The sequence below is a fragment of the Montipora foliosa genome, chromosome 4 (genome assembly GCF_036669935.1).
Source record: "Montipora foliosa isolate CH-2021 chromosome 4, ASM3666993v2, whole genome shotgun sequence".
NCBI lineage: Eukaryota > Metazoa > Cnidaria > Anthozoa > Scleractinia > Acroporidae > Montipora > Montipora foliosa.
The window spans coordinates 1,286,540-1,304,418 of record NC_090872.1 but is presented as its reverse complement, the minus strand read 5'-3'; the positions used below and the strand labels follow the sequence as shown (position 1 = coordinate 1,304,418).

Sequence of the window (17,879 nt, the reverse complement as noted above, 5' to 3'; positions counted from 1 at the left end):
GCTGGAGAGGAAGTCATCAACGAATATTAATTTAAACACAGCTTCTATTTTGTCACTTAAGGTGAAACAGCAGAACACAATATTTTATTTATTTTTCTTTAGATCTTAGTTTGTTGCTTATTTCTTCACAATTCACTTTAGCAATTTTTTCGAAGCGACTTCAATTCTCAAGTCTTTTTCAGGAAAAATAATTTTCTCCTGTTTGCGCGAGCTAGTTTTGGACAGTCCTGGCAATGTACTGATCATTTTAAAGGTTAAATGTCAGACCCGTCTTTTTAAATAAACACTAGAATATACTTTCATTACCTCATTACATATTACTTAAAAGCAAAAAACTGTTATTTCTTTTGTAAAATGCCGACGATCAATAACCTAACCAGTGACCTCGCGGAGGCGTTATTGTCCTATGCTGGACAGGTGACCATGTTTGTGAATTAACCTTACTTTAAACTTCCATCTTCTACAGCAAATTTTCATTCGGCGCAATTACGCAAGTTGAAGAAACAGCTAGTAAACTCGAATTCGTTTTCTTGGAAGAAAATATATATCGGCTTTTATTCACAGAAGTCGAGGTCCGTAACTTAACTTACACTACTACTTTTTTCCACTTAAATGGTTCGCGAGTTATAGAAACACGATTTTTAACCAATCAGCGCGCGTATTTTCTTAGGACTGTTTTCTAATATTATATATTACTGACGACATAAGAAGCGACAAGGACAATTACAAGGCAAATTATGTGTTGAAACTCTTAATTGAGACAAGTGCTCTTAACAATGGGTTAAACACAAAACCGTTTTTTATGCAGCTGGAGAGGAAGTCAGACTGAAGTCAGACAATTACGAAAGTTTAAGAAACAGCTAGTAAACTCGAATACGTTTTCTTGGAAGAAAATATATGTCGGCTTTTATTCACAGAAGTCGAGGTCCGTAACTTAACTTACACTACTACTTTTTTCCACTTAAATAGTTCACGTGAGGGCGAATCACAATTACGTCACTGAATTTACTGGAAAAAATAAAAGATGTCGTAGCTTGCACTTTGGAGTGTAAGACAAGGTTGATGACAAATTGCCCAAGACGAAAACTGAAAGAGGTGTGTCCACGGTTAGTAATTTAGCGTCTTAAAAGCATTGCACTTTATTTGCCCTGCTTTGAAAGTCTTTTCAACCGTTGAAATTAATAAGTTTTGCAGCAACCGGTTTCCTGTTATCATATTGGCTGGTTTTTGTCAAAAACGGGAACAAAAGCCTGGTATATTACTTCATTTACCTTCTTGTTTTTGAACAAACGGTAAATAAAACTTAAACTAACTTGAAATGAGAATAAAACTAAGAAAAACAGGATGACTATTCGTGCGAAGCTGTAATAGTTTGTATAGCGTCCCCAATCCTTGTCATCGCCTTTGCTTTTCTTCTCTTTTACTGTCGTCCTCTAAGGCCTTTTTTATCGTCATTTCAAATTTCAACCTTTAAGAAACGTTAAAATTTCCTCATTCGCCTTGCGCATCTTAATTTGCGCTTTATTGTTGTATTCTAAGACCTTATTGTCGTTGGTCGGATTTTGAAGCAAAGATTTTAGTCTCTTATTGTTTCAACATTGTATATATGTTGTCGGTCAAATCCGTTCTCAGGTTGAATCCGTTTTTACCTCATAGGTTAAATTCATGATCCTCATTTTTCCTAGGTTGAATATTCACTCTATCTAGTTAGGATTAAAAACACCTATACCATCCCTGAAGCTCTGTCTTACGCAACTAAACACATCTTCTTAATGTTTCATATCACCTTATCTGTTTTTGCATTCATTTTGTCTCAACATCCATTTAGTCTCAACATTACAACAAAGTTTGGGAACATGGAACTGTACTGTGCACTTAATCGAGCTCGGACCATCCAGATCTATAGTCCTGTGTCCTCACCTCTACACTACGACGACGAACATGCACAACCCAACACAGTTCTTTTCATTGATTACTTTTGTATAATAAGTCAATTGATATCTATGTACAAAAACCAAAACTAATTCTAAACTGAGCCTAATTTTTCTGCAGGCTTAATTTAGGCTTCAAACAAGTTTCTTCAATCTATCTGAGTGCGTAATCAACCTAGGTAAAATGAGGATCACCAATTTATCTTAGGTTAAAACGGATTCAACCTGAGAACGGATTTTACCGGCAACATATTAAGGGGAATTTTTTGATCTTGAACTTGGACTTGAACATTTAAAGGAGTCGACAAATAAAAAGTGTAATGTATATTTATCAAATTATTGGCACATATCGTTTGAAGAAAAGAGCCAAGTTTCGAAACCTATACATAGTCAAAACATTTCGATTTCCGCTCTGCAACAAACATGTAACAGGTATAAATTATTTTCGATCTCTCAGTTAAAGGGACGTATAACAGCATGGAAGTATTTTGGGTAGATTATAAAGAACCTTTAAGAAAAAAGTAAACAAAATTCAATGATTTTGTGTGTGTGTGCTTTTACAAGACATTTAACAGACGAACTCGGGAAACAACCCAGAAATGTGTGCATAGTGTTGAAACATAGGCTGTTTCTCCAACATTGTCTTCTCAAAGATAGCGTCCACTTGTGGATCAATATTCAAACTCATCACTCGGGCGTTTGTGCTCGATGTCCGTGCGCCACTTAGAGGCCGCCTTTATTGGTTCTCTCTGTGTTACTCAGTTCATTTTCAGCTTCTTTATGAAACGATCATGATGAAATACACTTTTAGCACGGATGTTTCTAATACGAAGTGCATTCGTTCATCACTTTAAAGGTAGATTGTGTGTATACGAATAATCACGATATTTTCGTGCAATTTGGGTCAAAAAAAACTTAAAACGTTTTTAAAAACCAACTAAACTGCACGAGCCCAGAGGTCTTATATTTACCAGTGTTTATTTTTTTCAAATTGTACGAAAATAAATTTGTGGCTTCTTATTGATAATAAACAGGGAGAAAACTAAAAGGAAACTTATAATAATTGTGCAGAGGACTTACATTTGATTGACTTTTTTTGATCAATAGCCAATCATGATGCTTGGTTTGTTACCTTCAGTGTTTTTTTACTGAATTACCAATTTCCTCTCTTTTGTATTGCGTTACCTAAAAACTGCATTTCTCTTAGCCAAGCACAAACTATCCTAATGTTCTAATTGTCGTTTTCTTTCTTCACGTAGATGGCCAATGACCAAAACGGGACAGTTACTCCAACTTTGGAGCCCTTCTCTTCATCCGCGTGCATTGCCTGGCTGACAGTATTTATCATCGAAGCTGTTGCTATAGTGACCATAAACGCCCTTACAATCATTATTTACCAGAAAGAGCGAGGCCTTCGCAAGCGTAGCATGTACCTGGTGATTAGCCTGGCGGTTGCAGACATGTTTGTCACGTACACGTTGATCATTGAGAATTTGACATTGGGTTACATTTGTAACCTTTGGGCGATTAATGTGTGCAAGAGCTCAATAGTTGCTTATAGTTTCAAGTACTTATTTCCAGCAGCCTCTGTAACAAACCTTGCTGCTATTTCTTTGGAGCGGATGCACGCAACTTTTCGTCCATTCAAGCATCGCCTCTTCAAAAAGAAAATATTTGGAGCAGCTGTTGCGGGTGTTTGGTTTACAGCTGCCCTGTTTACAGCTATCGTTTTTTCACCACGTTTCCTGGGCCGCTCGGAAATCACTACTCTCTCTTACGTGGTAGCATCATACCTCTCATTGCTATTTTGTTGCCTTTTAATCATCGTTGTTTCTTACACGTCCATCGCTACTAAAGTTTATTGTGGAACTCATCCTCAGCATCATGGTACAATCAGAACAGAAAGAAAACTGACCAAGACATTGTTCATTGTAACAATTGTATCGTTAATACTAGTGATGCCATTAACAGTTTTTCAGTTTCTTTTTTATGTTACTTCAGGCGAAATGCTTGAAATAATTTCTTATGGAACATGGCTGCATTTTTTATATTCGTTAGTTTGCTTATTTTTCGCAAATTCTCTTATAAATCCATTGTTATATGCATTAAAAATACTAGAGTTCAAAAGAGCTCTGTTTTTATTATTGCGTTGTAGATCTCGCTCGGAGACAGTTGAGGTTTTTCCACTTAATGACTTGAAAGTTGTGAGATTTCACTCAGTTAACTGATGAATATGTGTTTATCAAGTATATAACAACTGAGGGTTTTAAATTTTGGTCCGACTTCTCTCTCTTTTTTTTTTTTAATTTGGAAAAACTTTATTAAAGTTAGTGTCAAGGAATTAATATCTGTGGAAATGCATGCATGCTAAGATTGGCCCATTCAAATATACTAAAGTTTGTAAGGAAATGGTTGGCTCTTATGTCTTTTGGCTCGATAGTCACGTTTGCGATAATATGCTAAGTTTTTAAGCCTACACTGAATTTCAAGATAAATAAAGTTGATGTATTATGTATTTGTGTCACATTACGGTGTCGCATGGTTTGGAGAGCTGCATGACGCGAACAAAAACAGGCGCACGAGAAATGGACCCGCAAAATAGTTGAGCGCGACTTTGACGTCATCAAACTTTAGACCCCTGGCATGACTTAAGGAAACAAATAGCCATGAGGGCAAGTGGCTGGAAGCTAAGAGTTTGAGAAAAAGAAATATTATGCCCTTTGAAAACAACACTAAGAGTGTCTCTGATGTTCCAGTAAATTCGGAGACTGGCTGGAAAGCAATCCCCTCACAGGACTTACTTTCGTTTATTTTAACGATAGTCATGTTTATCATTACGGTCTTGAATCTTTGCCCGCTTTGCCAGAGGAGAAAAACTACAAATATTATGTCAAAATCGAATGCGATACCAGCGGAATTGGGCGCATGACTGACAAACCATCCTCGACTAGAAGTTTTACTTAGACCCAGGGTTTGTCCATGATATGATAGATATTAAGGCGTACGAGTATTACCAAGTTAATTAAAGAGCATGTGTGCCCATCAAAGGGAGAAATAGAAAGAATAATCCAAAAAGGGTTTCAGCTGCACAATGTCCTTCAAAGTTAAAGAAAAGGAAAATACCTGTAACTGATTTCGACCCAAGACCTAAACGTACGGTGGACATATGGTAAGCAGCCAGATCAACAACTTTGTTTATAACTTGCAGAGAATTTCAACGGATCAGAGGAAAACTGCGATGCGACAGACACCGTTAACTGTCAATTAACCCTAACAATATTAAAGACACATCTGCAATAGAGCAACTAGCTATAGCTACTAATATGAAGACTGGATATGTCAATGGAGAAGATTAGGTTGTTCTGAAAAATGTTTCAAAGAATGGGCTCAAAGCAAGACCCTTGAGGACATCCCTTTCTGATGTCGTACCATTTACTCATGTTGGAACCAAGTTTCACTCTTCCTTGTTGCCTTCAAAGTAAGACCTAAGTAGGGATGATGAATCTTCACAATATTCGTAAGCCTTAGTTTTGGGTCCATAAGCGCAGGAAGGAGTGAGTTAAATGCCTTGCTGATGATCAGCTGCAAGAATTCCCGCTACCTGGTTAGTGTCCAGCGCGGTTTTCCAATCTTCAACTAACTTCAGTAATACCGCCTCACAGCTATGCTTTTTTCTTTCAGCAGGTTTATTTGTGGAGAGCTTGAAGGTCGATATTCTTTCCCACTTGATTACTTAGTTTCTGTTTACATATTTTATTGATGGTGCGAAGAACTTTTATGAGTCTATAATTCTTTTTTTCAGTTTTATCTTCTTTCCTATGGACTCATCTACATCTACATACATCTACATGTCCCAGCACTCGGCAAAGTCCTACTGACTTGGGGCTGTTTTTGACTTGGTGGCCTCATACACCACAAGCCTTTTAGAGACATTAGGCCAAGCCGGCCACTCCTGCTGGAAAGAACATACTCAAAGAGGACAGCCACAACACCGGGAACTTCATCCCCTACTCTTCTCAAATAGTGTGTGGGTTCTTTAACGTACCACAGATTACTTATAAACATGGCAGATAATTCTGAGACGGGGCCTACGGTTTAAAGTCCGTATCCGAGAAGACTTGAAAGTCCATTCATTTGCGGATGTAATTACAAAAGCAGTACTTTCTCCTCAGTTATTTTAAGACCCTGATTGTTGGTCCGGCTGGAGTCGCACTCACGACCTCCCGCATGGCAGCCCGATGCTCAGCCAACTGAGCCACCGGTGAGCGGTTGAGAGGTCGTTATCAAAGATATAACAAGTGTACCCTTAAAAATGTTGTAGTTCACTATTATCAAATTTAAATGCAGTTACTAATAACAGAAACGTCATCCTGTGCTCTTAAGTTATACTCAAATAATCCTGGGGAGGTCTCAATAGAAAAGATCTACAGGGCGACAGTTTCATCACAGACTTGTTAAGTGTACTTAGGACTGTTTGGAAAAGAGTTGTCGCACCAGAAATTTGTCTGATGCGGGTTCCTAATAACCTGCCACCTCTTGTGATGCCAAGTGACTTTTACAAACATGGACATTTCAAGCATGTGACATTCTTTACCAGCGTCTCGCTGCTGTACAGGAGTGTGCTGACAATATACAGGAGTTCTACACTGTCATCTTCGTTGCGACTATCATCTTTGGATTCTATTAGGCGTGGGTGGTATTTCGTCTTAAAGTGTTGCAGCCGTCCTGGTGCGTTTGTTCATCTCGACATCAGGGGAAAGGTTGGCACTGATGGTGTACCTATGATACGTGACTTGGTGTACAACGTCAAGTTCAAGTTTGTTGATAGTGATGACAGGTGGAGTGAGCACGTGCTGCCCGAATCTTCTTCACACTAATGTGTAGTCGGAAGTCTTTTCAAGGGTAATGGAATCTGTCCATAAGATACTGGAGTTCTTGTATAGCGTGTGAAGTGACTGCAGCATCATCAGCGAAGAGCCTATATCGGACAAGAGCTTCGCACACCTTGGTCTTTGTTTACAGTCCTACATGGTTGAACAAATGCCCATCTGATCTTCTGCGTAAGTGTGCCTCTGCGGTTGCGGTCCCAAAAGCATGCTTTATAAACAGGGAAAAGAAGGTGAAAAAAATAACAAAATAATAATAATAATAAAAGATGCAGATCCCGAAGAGGGTCAGTGCGGGGATACGGCCTTGTTTCATACCTTTCTTGATGTGGAAGGGTGCAGACGTGCTGCCCTCATGCTCGATGGTCAATTGCATGTCGTTGAGAAATAACCAGATCAAGCTGTAGAGCTTTGGGGGTTATCCAATTGTTAGAAAGATATGAAAAGCCCGTCCCTTTGGTCTTCTTTGCGACTTTAAGTCAAGAGTAAATGTCTGTAAGGATCGAAGAAATCGCGGACACAGCTCAAAATTCTCTTTCGCCCATACATTGTATATTAGTGGGCCTTGGTCCCATACACGACCATACATGTAACAAGAATGTTCATTTATTAAAACGCTCGATTATTTTGGAGAAATCAATTGAAAATGGTTTACAGTATTTTCTTGCAAATATTCTTAAAAATTGTCAGAATTAGTGGCTTTGCCAAGTCAGCTTCTTCTAAGTTTTTTTATTTTTTTCCCTCTAATCCTATTTGTGTGATGCTTCTGCAATTTAACGGCAGTAAAACCAACTCATTATCTTTCCTTAAATAATAAAATACGATTTTCTTTATAAGTGCACCTACCGTTGCTGTGAAATTGATTCGTTTGCACTTTAGAAAAATATACCAAAAAATGCCCTTGAAACGCAATGAATCCGACTAGGAAATCTCCCGAGACATATCCAAGGATGGCCTCAACTTTCTGCTATCTAATTTCATCGGGATCTTTTGAACTTGTACAACAAGACATTCCTGAAATAAGCCAGTTTTCAATAACCGCCATTTTGAAATATGTAAATTCAATAAGCACTTGAGAAGATTGCCGCCCTCGCACACAACATTTGCGCTGAACCTTTCAAATGTTACACTCCTCTGTATCGTAAACCAAAACAAAATCAACGGAATAAGTTAAGTACACACCACAGCAAAATTAGGAGTTACAACGAAAAGTTCCCAAAATCCGCTATGACTCACCTCGCTCGTTTGGCTGCATTTTGTTCGGACTTAATGTACCAGTCAAATTGAGGCTTCAACAATTCCCCCCCCCCCCCCCCCGGGAATACCCCGGGCATTTGACACCTTTGCCTGCCCGGGAGGAGGGAATTTGATCATCTTAGTCTTCTCGGGAGAGGGGCATTTGACCACCACTCATAAGGGATAGGGAGTTTGATCGCTAGCCTCGATTTCATGTTACGTTTCCACGTGGGTTGATTACTCATGGCGGAGACAAACTTTGATGAATTCAAAGGAAAAGATTACGAATTCGTAGTGGTTTAGTTGAAAACCAAAGGTCTACACAAGCTTTGTTCCGTATTTGCTTCACTGTACAACTACAGCAAGCTGATACCAAAAACATCTGGATATCTCTCAACTTTGTAAACACAGCTATCGTGTGGTTTTAACCCCGTCTTTTACATTTAAGCGCCTTTAGCTTTTAAATATGTTACAAGTACACCTTATAGGTATTCAATATAACCAATGAATAAAGAAATAAAAACAAACTAAAAGAGCAGTATTTTGCTTTTGGTGAACACAGCTGTTGTCACTGTCCACGGAAATCTCGCGGCGTGCTCCTTTGCTAATACGAGTGGACCTGTGAACTTGGCGGATCGACGAGAAAATGTCTCTTGCGTTCATTTTCAACACACACAGCAAAGTGACGCCTTTAGTCTTCCTTTGAGCAATGGCTCGGTAACACATGCTAACTGCAATGAATATCAATCTAGTCGGAACGAAGAAAAGTCGAAGAATATTTCAACGAATTACGTTGCGGCATTACAAGTCCGCACTTCGGAAAGTGAACGTCGGATAATCGATGTTGATCGTCGCCATATTATAAAATACGAATAATTAACAACACTGAACTATGGAACTTATGTGAAGAGAACAGGAAGAATGATAGAAAAGAAAGACGAAGGGAGACTATACATAATTAATGTGAAAGCGAGAAAAAAGAAATTTCGTGAAAGGTATAATGAACTACTCCCAGCTTCTACGTTTTTCCAATTTTCATCTAAATTCATTCGTATTACTTCAATATCAAATAAATCTAAAGCAAATGTAAATGCTTTACCAGTTTTTCTTGCTTCCTTTAAGTTTTTAAATTGAATTTATCTAAAAGAATTATATCCTTTCGTTTTAAAATGTTGTTTCTTACTTGCAAAATTAACTTTTTATTGGTATTAAAAAAATATTGCTTTTTGCAATTGATATGTGGTTAAATTAACACTGACTGAAAAATAATGTTCTTTCATATTTTATCTCTTGCAAAAATCTTATACTTAAAATTGCTTTGCAAAGAAAAAAAAGCAATTTATACAACAATCAATTCACCACTAACAGTATTAATTCCCATTTCATTATTTAAACCAGCATAAATAGAATAATTGTGACGGGCGGCTTGACTTAGTCTATAAAGAAAATATAATTTTTTTGGTTCATTTGTTAAATCTAGTTTATTTTCACTTAAATAAAAGTAAATAATACTTGTGACCCAGCATAAATAAATCATTAAATATTCTTACTTTATTATCTGATTCATAATCATTTGCAGGATAATATTCATTTCCATATTGTAATCTGAGAGATGTTAATCTTAAATTAGAAAAAGTGTTTAAAATATAAGGGTTTTGTGGATCATTATTATTTACATCGGTATTTGGTAAAAATATAAAAACGTTCTTTGGGTGTTTTCATCTGGTGATACTTACAAGTCACCTCTTGCAACATTTCTTGTAGACGAAGATAAAACTTTTTCGTGAAGAAATCTATCCTTTTTAGTTTCAAAAAATTACTATTAACACATGATTGTTCTTTTGATGTAAATTTGAACAATGGCATCCATGATTCAGTTTTAGGATTCAGCTTGGTCCAGTGGTTAGGGTCTTTGGATTTGCCAGAGGCTGTCCTGGGTTCAAACCCGTTCTAACCTTTAGTTTGGTTTTTTTTCCTGGTTGTCCTGGGGTCAACTATACCGCGCTCTGTAACTAGCCCACTGATTGCCTCCTTCCATCCCACCAGTTGGGGTTCTTAATAATGTTTCTGTTAAGTTTGAATTGTTTCTTTCAGATTATTAAAAGTGAAGTGCCTGTGAACTAGCTTGATAGCTAAGTACACTTGCAATATAAACAGAGCATTTACATCTTTTACAGATTTTACAACTCTTTTATCATCTTGTGCAGCTGCTTGATAAATTCATTGATGATTCATTATCATCTTGAAATTCAATAAAAAGGTCAAGATTCATTGGTGGATTTAATTGATATTCTTAAGTTTCAAAAGCAGAGTAACGATTTAATGGCATTATTGTGTCAAATGTCTTTGTTAATCTTGGATCACCATTACAAGTACCAACTTTTAATGCTGCTCTTTGTTTTATTCCTGAATTATCATTTAAAACTTTACTATTTGTTTATCAAGATACCGAAATTCATTTTTTGTAACTGATTCAGCATATTCTTTTTTATAAAAATAAGTTTGTCTACATTATCAACAACATAAAGTTCTCTTGCATTTGATTTTAGAGCAATTTTATTAATTAGTGAAAAGGAACCATTAATTGGAGTGGCAGGAGAATCATCAGCAAGACCAGCCCCGGTTGCTTTTGCTTTAAAAGTATAGTTAACTCGAAAATACTCATTATACCAATCATACCAATCGTTTCTCTAGTTAATTGAAAACCTATAACCAGATTGTTCTGTCATTGGTGTATCAAGAATATTAAAATTAAGTGTCTTTTTTTTTTCTTTTTTTTTTTTCTTAAAAGTTTCTTTTTTTTTTTTGGAAAAAAAAACGAAAGAAGGGAAGAAAGAAAGAAAAAATTAAAAAAGAAATAATTAAAAAAAAGTGGAAACTTAAAAAGTTTCAACCTCTTTTGAAAAAGCTAAGAGGTAATTTTTTAAACGATATAATAAAAAGAGAAAAATGTTTAGAAATCCAGAATCATTAGAAAAAACTACTTATAATAAAATCAACCATATCAACTTTATTATTTTGTTTACCTGTTGCCCTTACATTAATTAAAACTTTTTTCTTATTACATTTAACCAACTTAATCATTTTGTTTAAATTTGAAATGGGTAAGTATAGATTAATTACTTTTTGAAAATGCATAAATTACATCATTTTGTCGTTGATTAAAGGTTAGTTTATTAAAAGCAATATCACAGTGAATATAAATTGTATCAGCATCTCTTGTAATGTTTGGCAAACTTTCTGATACATTATTTTGTTTGTCAAATACGTTCTTTTTAAAACCAAGAAGATGTGGAAACTTACCATTACTTAAATAAATTTCGTAATTACTATCAAAACAAATAACACTTTTATAAATAGTGGTGTTAAAATAAGTTCCATAAAGTGTTTTGTTTACCATCAGATTGTAAAAGGCTCATGTGTGATTGAAGATTGCTGTTTACTGAAGCCTAATCATACATTCCATCCAGTAAAGTTATTGTTTTCCAAAATTTATCAGTCTTTTTAATTTCTTCAATTTTAATGCATTAACACGTACATCATACCACGAATAAAACTCTACAAGGGAATAGAAAAACATTTGCGAGCCGTTGGAGTCGTGATTGGCTTTCAACATCAACCGCACTGTCGCATTCAAAAACCGCATGACACATGACACACGTAGAAACTTGCCGCCCAGTTTCACATCACGACATTGGAACATAAACGAAATGGGACAACAGGACGTTAAAGTAGTTTCAAATGCACAATACGGAAAAAGACTGCGTTTATCGTCCTGTAACAGCCTTGCTACTAATGATCTTTTCGATACTCATTTCGATGATAAAATTAGCGAGGAGAACTGAGCAGATTCGGCCATGTCTACAAGTAGCCCAGCGACGAATGACCTACGGTTGAAGCCACACTGAGTCAACGAAAACGGTGAGTGATCTCAGTCCAAATACCAGTAAACGTTTTAAGACACCATTTGAAGACCACGAGAGAGACTACCCTTATAAAATTAACCGTGGAACCAATTCATGGCGTTAATTCTTTGCCGAGTGAACGTAATGATATCGGTTAAATGTGTTTCCCTTGGAGATTGGAATCAGAGACGGAAGATGGCATAGCAAGTAAATTTTTGAATTAACCTTAAATTTTGATGTTGGCAATTTTCATGGTCGTTTTGATTTAAGTTGGAGATTTCCATGGTTGTGCCTCTCGGAAATTTGACTTTCGAAATTTCCGTGGTCATTTTGCATCACCCCATAGTTTAGACGTTGGAAATTTCTGTGGTCATTTTGTATCAACCCTACAGCTTTGACGTTGGAAATTCCCGTCGTCATTTTGCATTGCATTGGACTGATTTTAAACTTAGAGGTTATGATGATGTCGTCAAACAGATTTGAATGTTGAGAAACACTTGCAACACTCATTTGCCTTTCTTAAACAAAAAAATCAATCCACCTTCTTTAATTTGGAAATATTTGGAACCTTTCTTCTCATTCTTGACATAAATTTATGTTTCTGGCAATAAATGAAAGAAACCTCTGAATTTCTTGCCAAGTACTTTTAGCAAAAAAAGATCATTTTTAAGGAAAATGGTCCATCTTTCAGTACACTTCCACAGGACCGGCAATTCTGGCATGCTTTCTTGGTATTTTTGCCACACTTAACTGAGTGGAAGGTTGGCAAAAAAACCGTACAATGAGCCTTTTTTTTTGCAAATCCAAGCTTGGCAATCCGGGTTTATTTTAAACCTTAAATAACCTACTTTGTGCCAAAATTCCCGGTTTTCTTGGCACATTTTAATCGGAAATGTCAACATTTTGGCAAAAATTAACGTTATTGAATATCTCCGTTGGTTTTAGACAAACCTTTAAATACGAATGAATGAAGGGGTAGTTTGTAAAGAAACTGTGGTGCTGCGTCGGTGGGGAAGTAGTATACAAGAATTTGGTTTATCAACGGAGTTGATAATGTAAATTGACCACCGTACAGAGATTCTAAAAGCTGACGTTTCGAGCGTTAGCCCTTCGTCAGAGCTCTGACGAAGGGCTAACGCGACGAACCCTTCTTTGGAGTAACTGCAGAATATTACCCTGCCACTCGAACAAAGTTCTGCCAAGCCAGCTACGCGGTAGGCAGAAACTAATAAATTCAAGTGGAAGTATGTAATTTATTCAAGTAACAATCAACTGCGAATTGAAAATGGCTATCTTAGAAGCTGGCTGCGTGGTACGCGGTAAGCATTGAGATAATCAATTCAAAATGGAAGTCTATTTTAGAAACTGGCTACGCTGTACACGGAAGATAATCAATTCAAGATGGAAGGCTATCTTAGAAGGTGGCTACGCGGTACGCAGTGAGATAATCTCGTGAACGTGTAGTTAACCAAGCCGTGATTTGAAAGCTAAAATGTTAAAAAAGTGCTAATCACTGAAACGAACGCTTAGGCTTAATCAGTAAACGAGTGCTATTTTGTTGGCTAGATTGCAGAATACCCGGCCCACAAAATATCTAACTTGAAAGCTGCTCCCGCAGTGCCGCCGTCGTGTTGTATTGCTGCGCCCGCAGTCGTACAGCCCCGTAGTCGTTAGTCACGGTTGAAATGATAATCAGTCGTGTTGCAATGCTGCTTCCGCAGTCCCGCAGTCTCGTAGTCGTCAAAATGAATTACAACTCCGTTGCTTAATCGAGCGCATCGATGCCTCGTTTGTTACAACGACAACAACAACAACAAAACAAAATACATTACTTGTACCCTTTCTTTAATTTGTCGCGCCGAATATCCTATTTTAGTGAATCATATGATCGCAAGCACTTTTTCAAACACCCAAGGTATTCTACTATCGCGCTTCTCATGAAAATACCTCGCTCTATAATCCATAATCGTTCTATAATCGTTCTATAATCCAAATAATCGTGAGTTCAAACATTGACGCACAATCAGTCGCTTAACATCTTCACCATCTTTGTAAGATACCCGGGAACAGGTAAACGTATCGTGACTTCACTTGAAAATTCTTTCACTCTACTTGATACATTGGTCAACCCTTCCTAAAAAAATTTCATATTTGGTTCAATTTTTGATACCGTTTTTTGTTAATCTTTTCAGGAAAATCGTCCGCAATTCAGCATGCCACCCAAAACCCGTTAGAACACTTAGAGTTAACTTCTCCAATTATCAGCAAAACAACGTCCTCTATTGGTGAAACTGCTGGCAAATCAACATCAAGGATTCATTCTCTCCCCTGAAGTCTTTGACATTCTTAACAAGTTAATGAAGTCGGACGAGGATAACGCCACTGGGCACGTTCAGCTGTTATGCAAGTTGTTCTCCGGTGAACAAAGTTCATACCAGTATTCGACTGAGGAGAGCAGAGTCATCCCTTTGCTCAACGTGGCGAGACTGATCGCTAAAACGGACCATGGACATGGTCTGTTTGCCATTCCACTAGCGTTCAGGCTGACACTCACAGAAATGGAGACGGCTGCTAACCACCTGTCAACTGAGGTAATAGAAGACTTCAATGAAAGTTTCAAGAACATCTACGACAATGGTCAACTTCACGTCACCTTCGAGCCCAACGCACATCAGCTCCTTAGGGACAACATCAATCAGTTTGTCGCAGAGGTTAACGAAGGCATCCGAGACGGCAAAGTCCCCCCAAAGTCCAAAATGCCGGAGCTGGTTCTAAGAGTCGCGGCAGCAATGCATGTTTTTAATCACACCATGACTGAACTTCTCACCGGAGTTCCAGCTTCTGCCCCACCAACTGAAATTTCGAAATCTACACTGGAAAATGCAACTGAATTTGTTCACCATCTGGAGAGCCAGAAGGAAATTCTGTGTCAAGTAAGTAACACTGGAACAGTTTCTGCAATCCGTTAATTACTCTTGGAAATTGACTCTAGTTCCTGTTTTACGGCTTGCCTACAAACACAAAAAAAACACTACCCTCCGTACCCTAGGTCCAGAGATCTTCTATTTCAGTATTAGGTTTGTATCTTCAAATACGGGAGCGACAAATGAAAACTATCGGTCAACCACTCAATTCGCTTTTACTTCCACTAAAAGTTTCTCGGGCGCGAGAATAACAAACACGACTGTAGTTGTTGGAAGAACCACTTAGCATTGTATAAATATTGCCATTGCCATACATATGTATAAATATTGTATGAAAAGTGAAAAGTATAGTTAACCGCACCGTAAAATGAAAGCTAAAAAGTTAAAAGAGCGTTAAGTCCTAATGACTGAAACGAGCGCTTAGGCTTACTTATAGCCTGTTCTAGGCTCCCAGATAGTCGGGAAAACGAAAACGACTGCATACGAAAAGCGAGCGGGGCTCGACCCACGCCCAAGCCCAAGCCCCCACTCATTTTTCGCTCGCACTTTTTTCTCTTTTCCTACTATCTGGGAGCCTGGAACAGGCTAGCTTACTTAGTAAACGAGTGCTATTTTCTTCCTACGATCTTGTGAAAATTGTAGATAACTGAACTATAAAATTCACAATCGAACACTGCTTGATTCGCGAGTCATGCCTTTAGAACGAGAAATACTGTTTGAAATAAACTACATACTTCGACTTGAATTTATTAGTTTCTGTGTACCGCGTAGCAAGGTACGCAGAACTTTATTGGGGTGGCAGGGTATTCTGCAGTTGATCCTCCTTGAATATTCAAAAGGCTCCGCTATGTTAGTGTATTTGTTGGTGATGACGTGTAAATGTGAAAATAGGAGAACGTTATTTTGTAAAGTAAACGGAAATAGCCCTGGCATTACGGTAACAGATAAAACTTTATGAAAGTCAGTGACTGTAGTAAATGAATATGATAAGCAGAAAAAAGAAATTAATATTCTATTGAATGACCATGTTTAGGGGCGAGATGAGTTTTGCGGAAAGGCAAATCCATTTCAGTTTGCTGGTGCGCATTGGCAGTGGCGGTTAGTGCTGGGACACGGAACCATTTTTCGTTCTCTAGGATTTATGTATCAACCCTCGGACCCGGGGAAAAATGGTACAGCCTTTCAAGTCAACTGGTTGGTCGACAGGTTAGCGAATTTGTCAAAAGAAAGTTCTTTCAGCTCTTTCGAAGTGAGATTTGTCGCGTTCAAGTCGGTAATTTGTGGCGGGAAAATGATGATCACGTTCCGAAATTCTGGTTTTCAGAAAGAACTAAAAACGTGGACGAACCTTATGGAATAACTTTGTTTGGCCTCTGTGGGGGGATTAATTAAGCAGTGGTTGTCTGAATGTCATGGATTTTTGTATTTAGATGTTTTCAAGCGAGTTATGGAAGCGGTAAACAATGTTGACGTCGGGGAATTCAGTGCTGTAAGCCTTCCCGGTGTTACAGGCTCATGCTCAAACGCCAAAATCGCGGAGAATCGAAATTTTGAAGTGGAAAGGGAACTTGTCTTTTATCGAGGAAAGTTAGAATTCAGTTGGGGTAAAATAATTGCTGTTAGGTTCAATTTCATGATATCAGGATATCATGATAGCTGGAAAATGATAAGTCACGGTGATTAATATTGTATGTGCCGGCCTGCGCGTGACATGGTGGGAAATCAATGAAATGAAATTTCCCAGTGTTTTACTTTAGATCAAATTGAAACACACTGGGGCATCAGTTTGCCTGTGTGAAAATTAATTGATACACTGGGGGAGGGGGGCGTTGGGATTTTCGGTTATTCGGTTTTGGTCACTTTTTAGGCCGGTTTTTCGGTTTTTGCACCAAAAATGGTCGGGTTTTTGGTTTTTGTGTCTCTTACGGTTTCGGATTTTCCCTTTTTGAGCATTTGGTTTTCGGCCAAAATACAAGCAGATTTTCGGATCTGGTTTCCAACGCGGTTTTCGATTTTGCCTGTTCGGTTTCTGGTTTCCGGTTTCCTCAATCGACAGCGCTTGCCGCGGGAGTTCTCAAATGGACACCAGACGCAGACGTCAATTCAAGGACTTTTCTCTTACCACAGTAAAAGTCACGCTAAGTTCCCGATGACCACCAAAAAGGTACCAAACTGTGCAATTTTTTGTTAGACCGGTTTACAGTCATTACAGGTCGCAGGTCGACTGATTGCTGCAATATTTCAATCGAATCTCTGAATTCACGTCTAGAAGACTAGACGCGAGACTAGAAGGTATGCCTGATTCACAAGTAACATCCACATCCTGCATAAAGTGATGAAATTAACCTGGTTTATCCCATAACCTCCAGGTACCACTAATGTATCAAATCGATTAACTTAAGGTTTTGGAAATCCGGGTCCGTAAACTTCCGGTTTTGATGGCTTTGTGTTCGGTTTTGATCGAAATTCAGTTGGGTTTTTCGGTTTTGGGCGAATTTTTGTGCGGTTTCTCGGTTTCTAATAGACCCCAATGCGCCCCTCCTGGGGCAATGATTTGCCTGTGTGTAAATTAAAGGATACAGTGGGGTATTAATTTGCCTGTGTTTAAATTTAGCAATACACTGGGGCATTAACTTGCATGTGTTTAAATTAAATGACACACTGGGGCATTAATCTGTCTTTGCTTAAATTAACCAATAAACCGGAGCATTAATTTGCCTCTCAGCTTAAATTCAATGATACACTGGGGAATTAATCTGCCTGTCTTTAAATTAACCAATACACCAATACATCACTAACTTTTCATGTTTCGCTGGAGAATTAGAGAAGCAGATGTTTGAAGGAGTAATAGCTGTTGAGTTTTATTCCTTAGTTATCGAGTTCCATAAGTATGAAACTTAAAACTGGTTTGCTTCAAAATCAGAAAAGAACCAATTCAACATTGCTGTTGAGAAAAGTGTATGCCAGGAAAAACAAGTCGCATTTCGGTAGTCTGAA

At 37.8% G+C, this 17,879-nt stretch overlaps 1 pseudogene; it reads left to right on the top strand.

Moving 5' to 3' along the window:
- Window positions 1-14,137: 14,137 nt before the first annotated feature.
- On the top strand, window positions 14,138-14,927 carry LOC137999474 (uncharacterized; annotated as a pseudogene).
- Window positions 14,928-17,879: the final 2,952 nt, after the last annotated feature.